The following is a 9,722-nucleotide window of genomic DNA, read 5'->3' on the forward strand; positions in this document are numbered from 1 at the left end:
CACACGAAAGATCCCTAATCACTATACATAGAAGTATGACCTTACGCAAGCATACTTCTGGAATAAAAGTATAATTACTCTAAAAATAGAAGTATCCAATAGCATACTTATGGAATAAAAAATATAAACAATATGTGATAAGATTATATAGTACTCCATTTTATAGAGGAAAACCTAAAGAGAATGGTAGTATGTGATAAAAAGTAAATCATCAAAAGTTTAATATCTAGAAATGGTAAAATACTATTAGGAGATACCTTAACAATTTAAATTAAAATACTTTATTAACTTAATAAAGTTACACATAAAAAATATTTTCAAGTGATATGACACTGAAACCTGTGAGCTCACCAACATTATGTTGACGTTTTCAAAACACATGTATTCCTTGGAAACCACGAGATGAAAGATAACACCTCCGGGAGCAGCGGTTTAGCGATGAAGCTACCAAAAGCTTATTATCGTTATAGTTAGGCCTAGTTGTTAAGGCACCTTTGTAAGCAAAATTTTATTATTTCATAATCATATTCTGATGTAATATTTTTAGCCATAATGGAAGTGATATTTATGTTTTATATTGTTTTGTATTGTTCAATGTATGATCCAGTGTTGCAAAAATCGGCCTAGGCGGCCGATTAATCGGCGCCTAGCCGCTAGGCGGACCTCTACCGCTTACGTTTATTGCTAATCGGTTACTATAATCGGGTTTGGTCAACGCCGGTCAAAGTCGTACTTAATCGGAGATAATCGGACATAATGGATCTAGGCACTCTAACCGGTCAAACGCGGTAAACGGAGATTCAAATAAATTGGGGGGCAAAAGTGTCAAACCGAAAACTTTTCTAGGGTTCGTTCCTCTTCTAACTCATTATAACATTACAGGGAAAATGTATTCTCCCCCAACTCAACAATGAAGAACTGAGAAATTGAACCACTGACGGTCGCATTCTCGCCTTTTGCTCTGCTACATCTTCGTCGCCTTTTGCTCCGGTACATCGTCGTGGCATTCTCGACTTCGAAATACCTCTGTGTACAAAATACGCAGTCGCCTTCTCCTCCGACGCTGTGTACTACTCCAGATTAGATCTTCTCGACTTCGAAATACTCATCGACAAAGGTTAGTTCTTCTCAAGCTACTTTTGGTTCTTTCTTCATGAAACTTATCATATAAGCTGTAAAGCTAAAACTCATCTTGAGACCTGCTTCCAGAAAAGTCACCACAGTCGCCATGATTACAGCCTCGTTTTGAAGGAAGGCCCGTATTGATTGGAGCTTGGAAAGGAATGAAAACCCAGATTTGTTTTTCAACTGGTCAATATGTTTTTCTTCTATTTTCGATTACGTGTTTGATTATTGATTTTGGTTTACACATCACTAATATCACCTGGCTTGCTCAAAGGTTTGTTTGGTGATCGGTTTCTTTATGCGTTTAGCTTTGATTATTTTCCAGATTGGATCTATTCTTACCATATATCTTCTTGTGTACTCTTTTAACAGGCTATTAAGGAATCCAAAGGAGAGACCATGTCTCTCAAATCAAAGCTTATTTTGGTTTATTCGGAGTGTAAACAAACATGATTTATGCTGTAAACAGATGTTAACATGTATACTAACATTAGATTTTGGTTAAACAAGTATACCAACTTACCAACATTAGCTCTATTATTGCTTGATTCTAATTTGTATTTTGGCGATTTTAGTCTCTTCCCCTGTTAACTTAACAGGTAAATTGTTATGTTGTAAAACACTTGAAGTTGTTTTTTAAGCATGATGTGAGCATCCTAAATTTGGTTGATTATAATTACTCGTATGGGCTATTGGGTGTTGAATTTAAGGATCATATTGTTTGGTGATTAAGGATCATATTGATATTGCAGGTTAAATTAAATAGCTTTTGGCAGCAACCGATTGGATGCATTACTCAAAAGGATATTTTGGGAACAAAATCAAGTGACGGGGATTAAACTTATTATGAAATTTTTATGCTTATTTACTTATATTTTTAGGATTAAAGTTAGATTTATAAACTTTTGAATACTTTTCTTAATAATTAATGGTCTCCGATTAATCCCCGATTAATCCCCACATATCCGATTAATCCCTAGACCCCAGTTGACCGACTAGCTAACGTCTAGCGTTTTCTGCAACATTGGTATGATCTAATATCCATACGTTGCACTACCTGACATTTCCGCCGCCGGCCGGGGATGTAATATTAACACTTTTCTTAGGTCACTATGAACTCCACCACTGCTATGTGTACCAACATACCCATATGTTAAAAAGCCACCACAAACTTCCTAGATTCTCACCTTAGTTTCCTCGTTTCCTCATACGAAAGTGCCTGCACTAGCACATTCTAGAACTCTTCCTAGGTCACTAGGAATTCCCACCCCACCCTGCTGCTATTAGATGCAGCAGAAACTTCAACAAATGCCAACTAACTATCTTATGAATACAAGTACATGCAACGAGGATTCAACAGTCATTCGACTAAAAGATCCCGCACTACAATGGTTGGACTCAGATAAGAGCTGCGCCAATAGGGCCAAATCAAACATTCTAAAATTATTTAATCTTCGTGGCATGCAACTTAATGTATTCGCCTAATAGTTAACTAACATCAATATAGTTTTCACATAGAACAAAGCAAGCAACTTTCAAGAAGAAAAAACCAACCGACAATAAGGCATCATAAAGATCAGGAAATCCTAACATAAATTCCTGAAGATCCTTAGCCTACACACTATCATTTATATCTAATACTTCACATATCACAAACAAAAGGCATCTATGCTAAGCAGGAACTCCAGCATGCAACCCTGAGCAGATCCTTTGGATACTTCTAGCATGAAATTCAGACTATAACATCAATATCACATCAAACATGTATGGATATTTTTGGAATCACTTACTTGATCTCTAGCTGATTGTACACATCGCATTCTCTTTTCTCCTTTTTAAAATTATATTTTTCAATAGACTTGTGGAAATCCTCAGATCCTTAGTTTGAGCTTGGAATCACATGAGTGTTCATCCAAATCCCTCAAACGCGGGCTTTGATACCAACTTGTAACGTCCCAAAATCTATAAGAAAAAAAATCATTTTTAAAAAAAAATAAACACCCATTTTATTAAAGTTACATTCAAGTCCACCAATTGTTCATAAGCCATAATTTAAAAACAGAGTTATAAGTAAGCCAATGCGAAATCTCAAATCATAAAACTGTTGATGTGTGTACAATCCCGCCTTTGCAATCTGATAAGTACCAGAAAAAAATGAATCGACAACTATAAGCACAAAGCTTAGCGAGTAACCCAAAATATCACATACAACATAGCATAATAATCATCTATGGGTTATCAGCAACCCTGAGACTATGAAAAGTCCCGAGGACTATCAACAGTCCTAAATATCACATACATCACAACAATATAAACAACAATCAACAAATAAGGCCCAGTTGGTCTGGTATGCACCCTACTATGACATAGGTAATATAGTGAGAAGACTCACCTGAACGAAGACTTGAAATCTACTACTCAAAGTCCTATAGAATTAGCTACATGAACCTCCTATACCAATCATTAGCTAAACCTCAGACTATAGCTCAACACCTCTCAAAGTTTGACCAAAAGTAAAACTGGTCAAAAACTCAACAGTCAACAACCAATATCAACACAACTGATCACCATGTCATGTCCATGAACCTGCCATGAAATAGCAATCCTTCGACAAAACAGTCATGAAGAATCCACTCGCCATGACGTGGTAAACAGGTTGCCATGTCGTGGGAACTATCCATAAACCAGTTAATGGATTAATCCCTTAATCCATTAAGCCATATACTTATCTCTTCCAGAATACTTCCAAATGTCAATAAGCTTCATAAAACCCTTGCTTTATGTTCATACATGTCCAATGAATATCTTGAACTTGGTTAGGTCAGAATGGTGAAAATGAGGTCAAATTCTTATGCAGGAACCAAAAATCATCTAAACTTCAGATCTAGCACACCAAACCTCAAAGGGACCCCAAGGATCCATAAAGTTGCCAACTTTATGGAATCCAAACACTTAAACTACCCCAAACATAAAGAACAAAGCATAAAATCCTAGATCTAGAAGCATGACACATAAAGGTTGGAACTTGATGACATATAATGTTCCAAAATATATACTCCACGGTGGTGAGGAAACTTGATTGCTATATCTATGCACCAAGAACACATTCTTCTTCTTCAAGGCATCAAAATCAACACCAAAAGCTCATAAATGGAGGAAAGAGGAGATGAGAAGCTCAAAGTGGTGAAATGGAGGCTAGGGTTTCATTTTGGAAGGTTGGAGGTTGAAGAGGATGCCCTAACCTTGAAGTTAGAGGCTTTAAATACAGAAGAAACCCTAAAAGATCATGGGCTTGGGCTGCCACAACAACCACGTCGTGGCACACTACTTGCCACGTTGTGGTGCTCACTAGAAAAGTGCGATCATAAAAATCAATTCCACATCGTGGGTATACATACAACTCGTCGTGGCAAATAATTTTCTTCAAAAACCAAACATCGACTCCTTTAGGTCACCACTGATGCATCTTGTAAAACGGGTGTTACAGTTTATTATGAAGCTACATTGTTATCAAAATAGTAGAAAGAGGACTGGAGCACAAACTACTCATGTAGTGTTAAAAAGGAGATTAGAAGTATTTTTAACAAATTACTAGAATGAAAATTAGGAACTATATTACGTTTAGAGTTACTAAAGACTCCTTGGTTACTTGAAATTAGAATTTGATGTTTTTTAAGTAAAAATGTATAGATACATGTAGTTTGAAAAGTACGTAGTGTGAAAATTATTGTTAATTATATGATGTTTTTGATGCATATAAATATATTGGATTGTCTTCTTACTTACATTTCATGGTTCAAGAAAAGTGATTTATTTAATTATGATGCAAAGTAGATTATTTTCCTAATGTGGCATTGCTAACTTGAATATACTACTTAATGATTTTAAGTAGTAAAACTTAAACGATTGAATTAATATGTGATGAGTCCGTTATGTGTAGTTTAATTGTTTTTAGTGACAAATCAATCAGTTATTTGTACAAAATACCTTTTTAAATGATTAGTTTCTATGGTAATAGGTAGACCAATGGACGTTGCTAGAATAAGACATAAAACAACTCTTACACATCAAGAAAGAATGGTTAAGCTCATAGAGAAGAAAAATAAAGTATTTAATGGTTAGATAAAAAGTGATTTGGTTACTTATGATAAAGTAGATTACATTTACTATATTCAAAAGATCAGTCATAAGAAGTTTAGTTGTTTTTAAATGCTCAGTTTATGTGGTAGTGAATATATCAATGGACCTTCATAAGGGGCAATATGAAGCAACTCTTGAAAGTCAAGCAATGGTTGCTAAACTCAAATAGAAACAAAATAATATACACATCAATAGTTGTGTTTTAAATGATGATGTTGTTTTATATACCTAAACCAACATCGAAGGTGAAGATGAGTGATACACTTTATTTTTATTTTAACTGTGAAGAATATGTGAAATTTTAGTGGTAGATTATTAAAGATTCGTATGGTAACATGTAATACTCCATCAGCAATTTCAAAACAAAGCTTGCTAGGAAGGCAACTAAAAGTAAGCTTGATTACAAAAGAAACATACCATATATTACTGTTGTATTACATGATGTACCTATTACTCCGTCCTAAAAAAAATATGATGTACCTATTTTCTATGTTGACTCTGTTGTTGAAAGTAAGTTACATTACTATTTATAATATTACATTATAATATATAGAAATTCAATTTTGCATTATTCTTATACATAAACATGTTTTTATGGAATGAAAACTGATTTGATAAAATGAAGTATCAGGCCACCTAGGGGAGAGTCTAGAATAGAAAACCACGTAGTTCACTAACTAATTTGAACCAAGTCGGTTCAACAGAAAACCCAATTCAACCGGGTCGGTTCAACTAGAAAAATAAGTGGTTCAGCATGTATAAAAATTGGTCATGAAAGGACCGAGCCCAAACCGGTTCTTCTTTAAAATTTTGACTAAACCAACTTATACTTAGAATTAGCCGGTTTGCTCGTGAAAAATAAGTGGTTCAACATGTATAAAAATTGGTAGTGAAAGGACCGAACCTAAACGGGTACTTTCTTAATATTTTGACTAAACCAACTTATACTTAGAATTAGTCCGTCTAAACCGGCAAACTCATGGCGTAGAAAACCACTTCACCGTTTTCTTATTGGAGTCAATGTGAAACTCTTTCATGCAACAAATATAATATTTCTGTTATTATCTATAATGCCACACATATAATATGTCTTATACTATATAGTTTTATATCTTTTTCTTTTCTTTTCTTTTTTCCGGAACACATTAAGGTAGATACTTCAAAATATTTAAGGTAAGTCCTAAATATTTTTTGTATATAGATAGTTATAAACTTTATAATTTATAATTTTAGGTGGGTCAAATCACGGCACTTTAGCACTATGTAGCCTCGCTTGTGAGGCCACCCGATGGAAATGTATTGTAACACTTCATTTTCAGAAGCTGTAACTGTAGCAATAATGTGGGATGTAATTACCCTCTAAATGATTGATTACATGATAATAACCCAACATACCATATTTGTGTTCCCCACATCTTTAACTTATGGATTGTTGAAACTTTAAAACGCATTTTGTGACATGATCGGATAATTTTATTTAAATCATGTTCATTAATAGAAATGGAGGCGTGACAGTTATTTTAGCATTGACTTTTTACACGGTCTAATTAATTAGTTGGAAAAAATCTAAGATTTTAATGAGACCTTGTTTAGTAACTATAAGATGACCATTACATTATTAAACTATGTGCGAAAAGGTTGAAGGATGTCATGCATGGCATCACCATTCAATCATTGATCAACTACTACTTGGCATTGTGTCGAAGCTATGCATGTCAAATGTTAAATAAATTAGATCACAAACAAAAGTATACGTAGTAATCATCAATAAATTTGGTGAGTAAATTACAGTTTTGGTCCCTGTTATTTACATTAATGTGTAGTTTCAAACCATCTTCTCAATTTTTAACATGACTCATCCATGTAATTTTCGAAAAATTAACTCTCGTATGTTAAATACTTCTAAATTACCATATTATCTTCATTCTTTCATTTTTTATTCATTATGTTTTTGACATTTAATATTTTAATACGTATAACACCCCACCACCACCACCACCACTCACCATCATTCTAACTTACATTTTCTAGAAAAATCAACCACAATCACCACCACCATACTCGTCGTATGCCCGTCGTTGATCGTCGTTGATCAGAACACAATACCATCTGAACAACGAGGAAGATATGTTTATCACAAATCTGTCGATAATCCCTCTCTAACCCCCTGCCGGAACATTAGCAAAAATTTTGTCGTTGATCTCTCTCTAATCCATCACTTTTTTAGTGAGGGATAAAGTTCGTTTTTGATTCCATCTTTGACGCTCAATATTCTAGGAGTGCCATTACATCCATTGTCAAAGTCATCACCCTGAGCAACACCACCATAATGACTATTGTCAACACCAACACCACAATCACTACCATCATCACTCCCACCCACGACCCATCACCCACCAACAAACACCATTCACCCCCGCACCGCCTTGAGACAATTTCCGATAACTTGTCAAATTTATGTTCTCAGGCTTCATCGGTGATGGTATAACATGTACTAGTCTTCGACCATAAATCAATCATGATAATCAATACTCCAAAGTTGTAAATATCGGCTTTGTCAATCAAAAAACAATATTCTGGTGCCATGTAACAACACGTCCCAACATATCCAATATTTCATAAATTAATCTCCAACAATAATTTTCAGACAAGAAATCAAGAATCAGTTCTTTATAACTTACATAATGAGGTAAATATTATATAGGACATAGTAGGAGTAGTAAACTTTGGTGGCCTCAAACTAGAGGTAGATGCATTGCTCACGATCACACTTCCCATCATGAAAACATTTGTTTGTAAAATATATGCACGTCATGGTCTATTTCCATATACGTATGTTTCAATAAGGTTAATGGAAGGAGGAACATTGGCTTTCTGGCTACATCCAATGAAAGAGTGTGGTGGTTGAAGAGAAAGCATGAAGCCACAAAGTTTTTAGGGCTTTCTTTATTTAATTTATAAAATGGCCCCTGTAGTTTATTAATGAGTTAATGAACTAGAAATGTAATGAACTTGAGTCATTGTTTACATTAAGGTAACTATGTTTTTTTTTCATACACATTTGACCATTGAACTTGTTTGACCTGTTCAAAATAAGGTAATGTGACTGGTAATTAGCGGTAACATTACCCTATTATGAACAAGTCAAACAAGTTTACTTGTCAAATATGTACGAAAAAAACATGGTTACCTAAATATGGACAAAAACCAAAGTTCCTTACCTATTTTGGTAATATTGGGTTCTTGATGTTAAGTGTAAGTAGTCATAAGATCCATTGATATGACATGAAATTGGGTTCTCCGGTATTTGTGTATGAGGAGATGGTCAAGTCTTGGGCCAACCCAATTTAGGCCCAACTAATTAGGGGTTAGGTTGTATACGCTTAAAGGGCTAGGATGTATGTGCTGTAAGGACCTAAAAACACAGCCTAGCCGGGACTAAACTGGGCCAGACCAAGCCTAACATAATTGTTCATTGATTGTCGGAGCCTGATCCCAAGGCACAGTCCCTGAGACGGTTCTTGTCCAGTATTACCAAAACGGGTAAGAAACTTTGGTTTTTGTCCATATTTAGGTAACTATGTTATTTTTTGTACACATTTGACCAATAAACTTGTTTGACATGTTCATAATAGGGTAATACTATCGTAATTACCAGTCATATTACCCTATTTTGAACAGGTCAAACAAGTTCAATGGTCAAATGTGAACGAAAAAAACATGGTTACCTAAATATGGACAAAGACCAAAGTTCGTTACCTTTTTAGGTTATTAACCCTTTATTAATATGTTAAAATATCATAAAATAAAAATAGGGTATATAGGTAATTTTACCACACATATAAATGGATGTAAACCCTAGGAACCAAAACTGTAAATAACTTTTATTTGTTATAAAGAAAAATACCAACCAGTAGTATAATTCTATACATGTTGTAACTCATATGAAGACGAATGGTTGCTCACATTTATCACCTTTATAAGTACATAAAGTCTACACCCATTTGCTTACCCAAACTCTACCAAATAGGGGTGTTATGTATTTGTCTTGTATATATCATGTATCTCTAGAAACACTTGTAAACACTTCTATGTCTACTGAAAATGTTTTCATGATCCTTTGAGTTGAGATAATTTGTCATACAACATGCTATCAACACTTTGCTGAAGGATGGATGCCTCATAATCCACTTTTGTCGCTCAAAGAGTAACAAAAAAAATAAGAAGTTCGAGATTATTATTCTCTATAATCCTCAAGTAAGATTTTCTGGATAACTCGTTTATTTCACCTCATTCTTTTTCTTTTTATGATCTTGTAGTTGTGCTTTCATATAAAAAATGGGAAATCAAAATCGGAAAAAGAACAATTTCTTTGGATTTTTTTATGTTGTCCAAAGAAAAATGAAATAGTTTTCTTTTGATGTTTAATAATTTTTGGAAATCTTCAAAATTAAAAC

The 9,722-nt window shown here is 34.2% G+C and overlaps 1 long non-coding RNA gene across 1 annotated transcript; it reads left to right on the plus strand.

Annotated features, from left to right (window-relative positions):
* The first annotated feature begins 835 nt into the window (after window positions 1-835).
* Window positions 836-1,801, plus strand: LOC145120631 (uncharacterized). Its single transcript, XR_013714269.1, has 3 exons — window positions 836-1,117; window positions 1,210-1,399; window positions 1,498-1,801. It is a non-coding gene; the product is annotated as an uncharacterized LOC145120631 (long non-coding RNA).
* The last annotated feature ends 7,921 nt before the right edge of the window (window positions 1,802-9,722 follow it).

Source organism: Lactuca virosa, chromosome 6, assembly GCF_052849685.1.
Source record: "Lactuca virosa cultivar CGN04683 chromosome 6, Lactuca_virosa_CGN04683_v6, whole genome shotgun sequence".
Lineage (NCBI taxonomy): Eukaryota > Viridiplantae > Streptophyta > Magnoliopsida > Asterales > Asteraceae > Lactuca > Lactuca virosa.